Source organism: Clavelina lepadiformis, chromosome 4 (assembly GCF_947623445.1).
Source record: "Clavelina lepadiformis chromosome 4, kaClaLepa1.1, whole genome shotgun sequence".
Taxonomy (NCBI): domain Eukaryota; kingdom Metazoa; phylum Chordata; class Ascidiacea; order Aplousobranchia; family Clavelinidae; genus Clavelina; species Clavelina lepadiformis.
The window spans coordinates 6,851,109-6,864,020 of record NC_135243.1 but is presented as its reverse complement, the minus strand read 5'-3'; the positions used below and the strand labels follow the sequence as shown (position 1 = coordinate 6,864,020).

General features: G+C 34.4%; 3 long non-coding RNA genes across 3 annotated transcripts; all 3 read right to left on the bottom strand.

Annotated features, from left to right (window-relative positions):
- Positions 1 to 3,079: 3,079 nt before the first annotated feature.
- LOC143452139 (uncharacterized) lies at positions 3,080 to 4,156 on the bottom strand. The gene is made up of 3 exons (XR_013114949.1): positions 3,784 to 4,156; positions 3,496 to 3,539; positions 3,080 to 3,315 (listed from the first exon to the last, which is right to left on the bottom strand). It is a non-coding gene; the product is annotated as an uncharacterized LOC143452139 (long non-coding RNA).
- Positions 4,157 to 6,330: 2,174 nt separating this feature from the next.
- LOC143452098 (uncharacterized) lies at positions 6,331 to 7,321 on the bottom strand. Its single transcript, XR_013114942.1, has 3 exons — positions 7,056 to 7,321; positions 6,768 to 6,811; positions 6,331 to 6,587 (listed from the first exon to the last, which is right to left on the bottom strand). It is a non-coding gene; the product is annotated as an uncharacterized LOC143452098 (long non-coding RNA).
- Positions 7,322 to 10,448: 3,127 nt separating this feature from the next.
- LOC143452125 (uncharacterized) lies at positions 10,449 to 12,681 on the bottom strand. Its single transcript, XR_013114947.1, has 5 exons — positions 12,059 to 12,681; positions 11,774 to 11,817; positions 11,063 to 11,592; positions 10,782 to 10,825; positions 10,449 to 10,586 (listed from the first exon to the last, which is right to left on the bottom strand). It is a non-coding gene; the product is annotated as an uncharacterized LOC143452125 (long non-coding RNA).
- Positions 12,682 to 12,912: the final 231 nt, after the last annotated feature.

The window sequence follows — 12,912 nt, the reverse complement described above, 5'->3', positions numbered from 1 at the left end:
TTGTTCTTGATTAAAATCGATATATGTTGTTTTTTGTCTGCTGTTAAATAATTTCAAGCCCCAAAAACATCGCGTGAAATTTATGTATATGTCTAAGGCTCTAAGCAATAAACGTATAAACTACTCATTATGGAGTATATTTGAGGGAAACTCTTGTCTGGGATATTTAGCAGAAACCCAAAAAACCTCAGTCACACTGACCATAAGTAGAAGTTCAACGATGAAAATGAATTTGTTCATGTTGCTTTAGTTTCAAAGATATGCTTCGCCTGCTGATCTGATCTGTAATGACGTACATTGGGCCGTGCACGAAAACGCAATCTGCTTGTACACATAGCTATGATTGCGTCACTGTTAAAACCCTTCAGCTGGATTTGCAACAAGTCACGATGCAGACAAATTTTCTTCCAAAACGTGATTTTCATATGAACAGACTTAGTTAGCAGCGGAACTACTAAATCACGATTTGATATTTCAGGACAAAGAAAATTTTAACATTTCAATTTTAACTTTTTGACCTCTTATTGACATAAGCATTGTAAGTAATTACGTTTTAATTAAACACGAAGTAAGCGATTCTTTTACAAAATCGTACGATTTTATTTACAAAAGTAAATGAAAAAAGAAGCTATACACTGTCAAGGCTTTTCCATCAACATAACACTTGATACAACACAAACTATGCTGTGCTTGCGTTTCTGTGCGTTTTTTCAATGTTGCAGTAGGCTGCTGCTGTGTGCTTTAGAAGCTGTAAAGTGTCAGGTGTCACACTCCTGCAACACATAGAAAACACCAAGAGCGGGTGGAACATGTTGCAAACGTGTTGACAATCAGAACACGTGTGAAAACATTTGGTATGTCAAGTGATATTTTCAGTTGGCTGGTTAAATTCGTTGTGACAGTGTGCCAGCATGCAGTCTTGTTGTAGTGTTGATAATATGAATTCATTTTATTACCTAAACTGTTTTGTTGTAAAAACTTAAGTTGTCTCAATGTTTGGACATTATTATGTTAGTTTAGTTATTTCAGGTTTCTCTTCAATTACACTTTTAGGAACACCGACAGAGTAGTAAACTTTTAGGAACACCTGAAAAAACGTTGTAATAGGTTATGAACTGTATAACCAACAGTCTATAGGTCAAAATCGAATGCCAAATGGCTAACTAATCAAAGTCTTATGCTAGGCGAAGCTTCACACGCATGTCATGATGTATGGAGCTGCTGTAGAGTTCTTAGTAAGCCTGGTCCGGATTTGGAAGATCAAGCGACGGCAGGCCTGACGACGACTCGTTGGTAATGAGTAGGGCGATTATTTTTTGACCTAAAAAACGATAGTTTTTGACCTAGAAATTGAAAATTTTGACAAATTTTGACATAAAAAAACTTTTTTTTGACAAATTTTGACGTATGAAGATTTCAAGTAGTTAAATTACCCATTATTGTACAAAAAGTTAAAGTTTATTGTTGTAAAGAAGGGCAAAAATGTGAACACAGACCTAGCCTATTCTGAAAAGGGAAATGTGCTAATTACAAATCACTGCCAAAAAAGCTGGAACTAAAACACAACAAAAACTGTTCAATACATTTGTCTAAACCAGTGATTCCAAACCGCAGCTCTTAGAGACGCATGCGGTACCAAGCCTTCTTGCGGCTCTCATTGACACCTGAAAATCCCTCAAAAAATATAAATAATCTGTATATAATAATTAGGGCGATTATTTTTTGACTTTTCAGTTAGAGTTGGAGTCAAGTTGGACATTAAATTGATTTGTGTTATTTTTCTTGTTAGTGTTGCTATTCGTTGGTACATGCTTTCATGCTTTAAAATTTTCGTTCTAATTACTTGAGTGTTTTCATGCGACTCCATACGTAGGCTACTCTGAAGTTTGAAATTCGGCCCCGACACCAAAAAGGGTTGGGAACCACTGGTCTAAACTAAAGATACATGAAGTATCTAAAGCAAAACCGAAGCAAGAGCTGATTCACAATAAGTAGACAATGGGCCATTTACAACAGTATAAAGTAGGCTGCAAGGTGTGCAATGTAAAATGACAAGTTCACCTACAGTGCAACCTCTACGACACCACGACAATGCAATTTGTAAGCAATTTTGACTTGGTAAAAAATTTTGACTTTTGAAACAATTTTGACAATTTTTGACCTAACGCTGTAAATTTGACAAATTTTTGACTTTTTTTGACAAGTCAAAAAATAATCGCCCTACTAATGAGGCTTCGATAAACATATGACGCAAGAAATGAAATAAAATATCGTAAAATGATAATATTTGCTAACTTACAACTAGTAACAAAAGACAATACATCAAAAGAGCTTGGTTCATGTTGTCTAACGTCTTAAAAATGCGACTCCCTATAGCTATTGACTTATAGCACACAAATGATTTCGTGCATTGATAGTACTACTATGTCACTCTATTACTTATCATCAATTTATCCCTTGAATAAAAGAAGCAGATGTGAAGAAGCGGAAAGAAAGAAACATTTGTTTTAACACTCTGATCCAAACGGAAAAGTTTGTCGGAACATGCGTTATCGTGCTGTTTGCTTGCTGGGATGATGAATTAAGTTCAGACGTCAGTGTTTGCTTAAACAAATCGTCGCATTGTGAACTGATAAACAAATATATACGTGATAAATATTTTCGTTGTTACTTTTGAAGGCTTCTTATCGTAATGTTTCTTATCCCATCATATCATATCGGAAAGACAATGCGGTGTGTTTTGTGTTTGGTATATTTGAAAGAATCATTTCTTTTGTCTTGAACAATAAAACTTAACTCAAGCATTTATCTCATACGTAGCAAAACACACAGTGCTGTGTATAGCCCGTTCAAAGTTGTCATACTTACTAGATGTTGCAAAGCACCCAAAGTATGGTAAGTACTATATACAAGTATGGTAGGTAGTATGGTATGGTAGGTGTCTGTATGATGCTTCTTTATCGTCAACAAAAGAAAGCAATATTATAGATTTCACGTTGATAGAAACTTGTTGGGTAATTTTTTAAAACTGAATTTCTTCCTGTTTTCTCTCTATAACTTGTGTTTTCAAACACCGGTATATAGTTAGATGCTTTATTTTATTCATTTATTTTGACATTATTTGGCCAATTTCACGGTCGTCTGAATGAGTAATCATATTTTCCAAATTAAAGAGATGCATGATTGGGTGTGAACATTGTCATATCTATCACATTCGTCAACGCATAACGCAACGCGGGCACTCATAACCGTCACTTTCTTCGGCAACGTTTCGTCTTGCTCGATCCTGTGTGTCGGTTAATTCATTGCTGATCTCTGTTCATAAAATTGCAAAACATTCGAGATTAAACGCCATCATGATATCACAAATAAAACCATAATCTACACGTACAAAAATATAAAACCATATCAATATTGCAGATATATCTATTTTTAAAATTACCATTTAAACAAGAATGTCCCCGAACAAAGTACATAGCAGTACAAGCAGTTTACCTGTTTTAATCCTTTCCTTTAAATCATAGCCATGAAGCACTTTTCTACATGTTGCATTGAATAAATCAAAGTGTTAAAAAGCTATTTAAAGTATATAGTTATAAATCTTTAACACTTGTCTTCATCGTAACAAGTGTGTAACATCATTTTTAGTAGTTGAAAGATACTTTTAATCGTTTAATCTGTTGCTCAAACCATTGTATTAAGTCTCATAAGCACCGTGTTAAAGTTTATGTTTGTAAGCAACTAACGCAACAGATCAATTGGTTGTACAAAGTAACATCTTACCCGCGAAGTCCACCATTGTTGAACGACGAAACTTCAGTGAAACTGAGAAGAAGTAGAAGTCCAACGAAGAAAAGCAATTTGTTCATTTTGCTTCGATTTCAAACAAAGGGTATTTCAACTGACAATCCACGCTATTATGCCCAGCTGTGTACTGAACAAGTATAGGCACTCTAATTATATGCAATGCTGTATATGTGCGTCACTGTTAAAAGCCTTTGTCTGAATTGCGAGGGGCACACGAAGTAGGCGATTTAACATAAAAAGACAAAATTCTTTTTACCATTCTTTTACAACGTGATTTCCGTATCAACAGACTTAGCTGACAGCAGAACTAACAAATCACGATTTGATATTTCAGAAAAATGAAGATGTATTTTTTCACTTTTTTGCAGGCTTGTCCATGGGACATTTTTTTCTGTCCCATCCCATCCCATCCCATAGCAATTCATGCCTGTCCCATCCCATCCCATCCCATGCCATCCCATCAAAATACAATTCAATAAATGTTATTAAATTTATGGAAATTTAAGTCTAATGTCTATTAGAATTGACTACATGTACAAAGAGAGATACAAAACGACAAAATTTATTGACTTTGTTAACTTTAAAGTTCAGAAAAGTTGTCTATCTATGACAATTTATTATCATTGGTACTCATATTCCGAGTCACTGTGCTCATTTAGCAAATTTTCAATGCCATGGGAATTGCAATTCGTGCTGTCCCATCCCATCACATCCCATGGGACATTTCCCATGGGATTCCCGTGGGAATCCCATTCCCATGGACAAGCCTGCTTTTTTGGCCTCTGCAACATTCACATACAGCAAGTATCCAAACACACGTTGAGATAATCAAACCTGACTCTAAATTAATTTTTTAGGGCATTATAATTGCTCTGCTATCATTGTTTATATAGGTCAATATTGTTATTCAATAAAAGAGTAAATGAACGCTTGTTCCAACTTTCCGAGCCCCTGCATTTTAGCATAGACCTTTAATCCCATGAAAGTATTTGTTAAGTCAACGTGAGTATATACGAAATTAGTGCACGACGTTAAAATAACACCAAATTTGCTAAATGCTTACAAAACAGGTAAATCATAACGGATTTTATTGCAGTGTTTCTTATAATAGGATGTTGAAACGTGAGTCATTGCAGTACTAAAAGAATTGTGTTAATAAGGTAATTTCGTAAGTGTAATTTCTTAAAATTTAGATACTTGCTGATTGGTCTCTGTATTTCTTGTCTTTAAGTACCAGTACAAAATTGAATACAGTACTTTATTTTTTTATGTTGGATTTTATTTAGCTCAGGATTTTCCAAACTGGGATCGGTGATGGCTGCACTGGGGGTCCAGACTCGCCGTAGATTCTGATTTACGAGTTCACTTTGCCAGGTACGTTTTCTACCGCTTTAACAGCCCACTGAAAGCCAACGAACGTTTTTCAATGTAGCTCGATTGTATTTTCATAAGACATTAAAAACACTCCTCTCCGTTTGGGGCTTAACGTTCGGGACACACGTTCAAATCAAGTCGATAAAATACAATCAAAGCAACAAGAGCAGATCCGAGGACCAACCAAAACGACAGGTCCTCGTCCTGAACGCTCGTATCTAGACTGACCTCGAAGGCCACGTTGTTTCAGGAAGGCAACCCCTCCCGCCTGAAGCCAATGCGGGACACCAACCGATAAAGGACACGCAATAATTCCGCGTTCGACCACATCGAAACACTTGAGGCGCCAAAGAGAACAACATGAAATAAGGCAGTGGACAAAAGAAATCAAGGTGATAACAAACAGAATAAAAGCTAACTGTTAATTAACTAACAAAAATAAAAGCGTGGGAAAACACACGAAAACCAAACAAACAATGGTGCGAAATATTATTTTGCCACACTTGTCTCAAATTGATTCCAGAATAGATAGATATATTGTGTAGTAAAAACAACCAAATACAACGCATTGATGTTTTCATTGTTGTTAATAAACATGATTTAGTGTTATTTATTTTCGGGTTTAAATTACCTTTCCTCGTTGGTTAGGCACAAAAATTGATACGACATAAGGTTGGGGTCCAAGAAAAAAATGTTTACGAATAAGGGTCCGTGGCCCCAAAAGCTTGGGAAAACCTGATTTAGCCAATTTCACGGCAAAATTAATTAATCATACTTTCCAAATTAAAGTAATGCAACGTTTGGGTGTGCATATTTTCATATTTATTATATTCTTCAAATAGATTTGCAAATAAATACAACGCATAACTGTTAACACACATGATATTTTATTTGCCACTGCGCGGGCCCAATTCAACGTCTTGTTCTTCCGCAACATTTCGCCTTACTCGATCCTGTGTGTCGGTTAATTCATTGCTGTCAACAAAAGAAAGCAATATTATTGATTTCACGTTGTTAGAAACTTGTTGGGCATGGGTAATTTCTTAAAATTGAATTTCTTCCTGTTTTCTCTCTATAACTTGTGTTTTTAAACACCGGTATATAGTTAGATGCTTTATTTTATTCATTTATTTTGACATTATTTGGCCAATTTCACTGTCGTCTGAATGAGTAATCATATTTTCCAAATTAAAGAGATGCATGATTGGGTGTGCACATTGTCATATTTATTACATTCGTCAAATAAATTTGCAAAAAATTACATGCACTGCCAACCTATTGGCACAAATGATATTTTATTTGCCACATCTAGGCGGACATCCCACTAGGCGGTCCATAACTGTCTTTTTCTTCGGCAACATTTCGTCGTGCTCGATCCTGTGTGTCGGTTAATTCATTGCTGATCTCTGTTCATAAAATTGCAAAACATTCGAGATTAAACGCCATCATGGTTTCACATATAAACCATAATCTACACGTACAAAAATATAAAACCATATCAATATTGCAGATATATCAATTTTTAAAATTACCATTTAAACACGAACGTCACATGAACAAAGTACATAGCAATACAAGCAGTTTACCTGTTTTAATCCTTTCCTTTAAATCATAGCCATGAAGTACTCTTCTACATGTTGCATTGAACAAATCAAAGGGTTAAAAAGCTATTTAAAGTACAAACTTATAAATCTTTAACATTTGTATTCATCGTAACAAGTGTGTAACATCATTTTTAGTGGTTGAAAAATAGGCTTAATCTTTTAATCTGTTGCTTAAAACATTGTATTAAGTCTCATAAGCATCGTGTTAAAATTTATGCCTGTAAGCAACTAACGCAACTGATCAATTGGTTGTACAAAGTAACATCTTACCCGCGAAGTCCACCATTGTTGAACGACGAAACTTCAGTGAAACTGAGAAGAAGTAGAAGTCCAACGAAGAAAAGCAATTTGTTCATTTTGCTTCAATTTCAAACAAATGTTATTTCAACTGACAATCTACGCTATTATGCCCAACTGTGTGCTGAACAAGTATACGCACTCTAATTATATGCAATGCTGTATATGTGCGTCACTGCTAAAAACCTTTAACTGAATTGCCAGTGGCACACGAAGTAGGCGATTTAACATGAAAGATAAAATTCTTTTCATCATTCTTTTACAACGTGATTTCCGTATCAACAGACTTATAGCTGACAGCAGAACTAACAAATCACGATTTGATATTTTAGGAAAATGAAGATGTATTTTTTCACTTTTTTGGGCCCTGCAACATTCACATACAGCAAGTATCCAAACACACTTTGAGATAATCCAACCCAAATTTAAATTAATTTTTTAGGGCATTATAATTGCTCTGCTATCATTGTTTATATAGGTTAAATTGTTATTCAATAAAAGAGAAAATGAACGCTTGTTCCAACTTTCCGAGCTCCTGTATTGTAGCAAAGACCCTTAAACCCATGAAAATATTTGTTAAGTCAACGTGAGTACATATGAAATTAGTGCACGCCGTTAAAATATCACCAAATTCTCTAAATGCTTACAAAACAGGTAAATCATAACGGATTTTATTGCGGTATTTCTTATAATGGGATGTTGAAACGTAATCCAGATGTCTTCAAAACCACGTTGAAGGCCAATGTGATTAAGCGCAATCATTTCTTGTCAAATTCGTGTTTTATCGAAAAAGTGAATTGTGTAACACTATAATTCATTAGCAGTGTTTGTTGCACACGCAACACCGCATGTAAATAGAATTTTAATTCTTGAATTTCTCTGCGTTCTGATTTGTTTATAACAGTGTTAACGACTGTTAAAGTCACATTTGTTTAAACTTGAAGCAAAATGAACAACTGTTTTTCTTTGTTGGACTTTTACTTGTTTTGAGTTTGACTGAGGTTTCTGGGTGGTATGGAGTTGGAATAATCGGGTAAGTGACTTTGAAATCAACAAATTTATACAACTTTTCTACAATTATTGCTGTTACAGGTAAACAATTTAGAGTTATATTTACGCTACCACCACATTATTCAGTTAACTACTGGTAAATACAAACGATTTACGAACATCTAGCAGGACAGTTAACAAACGTATATTTCAACGCATAGCAAGCAAATGATTCAATGAAATGATAGTACTGCTATGTCACTTTGTCACTTATCATCAATTTATCTCGTGAATAAAAGAAGCAGATGTGAAGAAGCGGAAAGAAAGAAACATTTGTCTTAACACTCTGATCCAAACGCAAAAGCTTGTCGGAACATGCGTTATCGTGCTGTTTGCTTGCTGGGATGATGAATTGAGTTCAGACGTCAATGTTTGCTTAAACAAATCGTCGCATTGTAAGCTGATAAACAATTAAATACGTGATAAATGTTTTCGTTGTTACTTTTTAAGGATATCGTAATGTATCTTATCATATCATATCATATCATATCGGAAAGACAATGCTGTGTGTTTTGTGTTTGGTATATTTGAACTGATCATTTCTTTTGCCTTGAACAATCAAACTTAACTCAAGCATTTATGTCATATACTTAACAAAACACACAATGCAGTGTATATCCGTTCAAAGTTGTCATATTTACTAGATGTTGCAAAGCACCCAAAGTGTGGTCAGGGGGTGTCTGTATGATGCTTCTTTATTGTCAACAAAAGAAAGCAATATTATTGATTTCACGTTCTAGAAACCTATTGGGTAATTTCTTAAAACTGAATTTCTTCCTTTTTTTTGCTCTATAACTCGTGTATCCAAACACCGGTATATAGTTGAATAATTTATTTATTTATTATTTTTGACATTATTTGGCTAATTTCACGGTCGTCTGAATGAGTAATCATATTTTCCTAATTAAAGAGATGCATGATTGGGTGTGCACATTGTCATATTTATTACTTTCGCCAAACAACTTTGCAAAAATTACACTGCCAACCTATTGACACAAATGGTATTTTATTTGCCATATTTAGGCTCGAATCTTTTTTCGTCTTTTTCTTTGGCAACACTTCGTCTTGCTCGATCTTGTGTGTCGGTTAATTCGTTGTTGATCTCTGTTCATAAAATTGCAGAACATTCGAGATTAAATGCAATCATGATTTTACATACAAACCATAATCTACACGTACAAAAATGTAAAACCATATTAGTATTGCAGATATATCTATTTCTTTAATACAAAATTTAAAGTTACCATTTAAACACGAACGTCACATGAACAAAGTACATAGCAATACATAGAGTTTACCTGTGTTAATCCTTTCCTTTAAATTATAGCCAGGACGCAATTTTCTACATGTTGCATTGAACAAATCAAAGTGTTAAAAAGCTATTTAAAGTAAATAGTTATAAATCTTTAACACTTGTCTTCATCGTAACAAGTGTGTAACGTCATTTTTAGTGGATGAAAGATACGTTTAACCTTTTAATCTGTTGCTTAAAACATTGTGTTAAGTCTCATAAACATAAATTTATGTTTGTAAGCAACTAACGCAACTGATCAATTGGTTGTACAAAGTAACATCTTACCCGCGAAGTCCACCGTTGAACGACGAAACTTCAGTGAAACTGAGAAGAAGTAGAAGTCCAACGAAGAAAAGCAATTTGTTCATTTTGCTTCGATTTCACACAAAGATTATTTCAACTGACAATCTACGTTATTATGCCCAGTTGTGTGCTGAGCAAGTATACGCACTCTAATTATATATGCAATGCTGTATATGTGCGTCACTGTTAAAAGCCTTTAACTGATTTGTGAAGGGCACAAGAAATAGGCGATTTAACATAAAAAGATATAATTCTTTTTCCCAATTTTTTACAACGTGATTTCTGTATCAACAGATTTAGCTGACAGGGGAACTAACAAATCACGATTTGATATTTTAGGAAAATGAAAATGTATTTTTTCACTTTTTTGGCCTCTGCAACATTCACATACAGCAAGTATCCAAACCTACTTTGAGATAATCCAACTCAAATTTAAATTAATTTTTTAGGGCATTATAATTGCTCTGCTATAATTGTTGATATAGGTCAACAATTATAGGTAATTTTTTAAAACTGAATTTCTTCCTTTTTTTGCTCTATAACTCGTGTTTTCAAACACCGGTATATAGTTGAATACTTTTTTTATTTATTATTTTTGATATTATTTGGCTAATTTCACGGTCGTCTGAATGAGTAATCATATTTTCCAAATTAAAGAGAAGCATGATTTGGTGTGCACATTGTTATATTCATTAGATTCGCCAAATAACTTTGCAAAAAATTACACTGACAACCTATTGACACAAAGGAATTTTATTTGCGACAACTAGGCGCGCATCCAGGCCAATCACCGTCTTTTTCTTCGGCAACGTTTCGTCTTGCTCGATCTTGTGTGTCGGTTAATTCATTGCTGATCTCTGTTCATAAAATTGCAAAATATTCGAGATTAAACGCCATCATGATTTCACATATAAACCATAATCTACACGTACAAAAACGTAAGACCATATTAGTATCGCCGATATATCTTTTTTTATCAAAACAAAATTTAAAGTTATTATATAAACACGAACGTCACATGAACAAAGTACAAAGCAATACATAGAGTTTACCTGTGTTAATCCTTTCCATTAAAGTATAGCCAGGACGCAATTTTCTACATGTTACATTGAATAAATCAAAGTGTTAAAAAGTTATTTAAAGTACAAAGTTATAAATCTTTAACACTTGTATTCATCGTAGCAAGTGTGTAACGTTATTTTTAGTGGTTGAAAGATACGTTTAACCTTTTAATCTGTTGCTTAAAACATTGTGTTAAGTCTCATAAGCATAAATTTATGTTTGTAAACAACTAACGCAACTGATCAATTGGTTGTACAAAATAACATCTTACCCGGGAGGTCCACCGTTGAACGACGAAACTTCAGTGAAACTGAGAAGAAGTAGAAGTCCAACGAAGAAAAGCAATTTGTTCATTTTGCTTCGATTTCAAACAAAGGTTATTTCAACTGACAATCTACACTGTTATACCGTGCTGTGTGCTGAACAAGTGTACGCACTCTAATGATATACAACGCTGTATATGTGCGTAACTGCTAAAAACCTTTAATTGACTTGCCAGTGGCACACGAAGTAGGCAATTTAACATGAAAAGATAAAAAGTTTTTCACGATTTTTACAACGTGATTTCCGATTAATTAATGCCTAATTATATTTTCCAGATTAAAGAGATGCAACGTTTGGTGTGCACACTGACGTATTTATTATATTCGTCAAATAACTTTGCAAATAAATACAACGCCAAACAGTTGACGCAAATGATATTTTATTTGCCATTGCGCGGGCCCAATTCATGATCGTCTTCTTCTTCCGCAACGTTTCGTCGTGCTCGATGCTGCGTGTTCGTTAATTCATTGTTGATCTCTGTTCATAAAATTGCAGAGCATTCGAGATTAAACGTCATCATGATTTCACATATAAACCATAATCTACACGTACAAAAATGTAAGACCATATTAGTATTGCAGATATATCAATTTTTATTAATACAAAATTTAAAGTTACCATTTAAACAAGAATGTCCACCGAACAACGTACAATTTACCTGTGTCAATCTTTTCCATAAAATTATAGCCATGACGCACTTTTCTGCATATGTATTAAATGGATCAAATTTTTAAAAGCTATTAAAAGTATAATTATAAATCTACAGCACCTTCTTCTATTGTGACGTATGTGTGGGTAGTTGTTATTTGTAAATGATTAAATAGAGACTTGTTTTCATATCTGCTTAAAAATACTTTATATAGGTTCCAAAAACAACGTAAAAAAGTGTGTATATGTAAGCAGTAAATCTAACTGCTCAACTGTATTTGAGGAATTGTCTTACCGGTGAACTCCATGTGAGAAAATAGACGAAATTTCAGTCAAACTGACAAGAAGTAGAAATCCAACAAAGAAAAACAATTTACTCATTTTGGGTCGACTTGAAATAGATGACGCTTCAGCTGCCAATCCGCTGTAATACCGTGTTAGACTAAAAGAATAGAAAGGTTATTGGTATCAGTGCTCTATTGTATGGGAGTCATGCACTGCTGAAAATCCTTAATTGGTTTGCAAGGAACCTGCCCCCTAGCTGACCATTTGATGCATAATTAAATTTGTTCAACCAGAAGATTAATTTAATACAAAACAGCATCTTCAAATTGAGCTTTTATAGCAAAAAGCTATTTGTAAGCGCTCCCGCATCAACAAAAGTGGGAAAACCCCGTTCTCCAGCGTCCCTATCCTCATCGTCATCACTACAGCACGGAGGAAAACAATAAAATTTAACGAAAGCAAGTATCACTTAAATGCTTGTTTGTTTACACTGTGACACTTTCTTTGAAAAAAATAGACTTCTTAAAACAACACTTCTCCTAAGAAAACAGCACAGCTACTAATGTTTCAATAAGCTTTTACTTTTCGAGCAACTAAGTGTTGAGATAAACAAAGTGCCGTGCAATATTTTACTTCCCGCTTCCTCACATCCGATTCGTTGCCTTGATGCACAAGATAGTGCTCTGTTACAGAGCACGAAATTGCTTGCTTGTCATAGCACGCAATCATTTGCTTACTATACGTCAATAGCCACAGGCAATCGCGACAAACTTTAGACAACCATGAACCAAGCCAGTTTTATAGTATTTTCTCTTTAGTAACGAGCTTGGGAATGTGTTCCCGAATAAGCTTTATTTGGGTGAA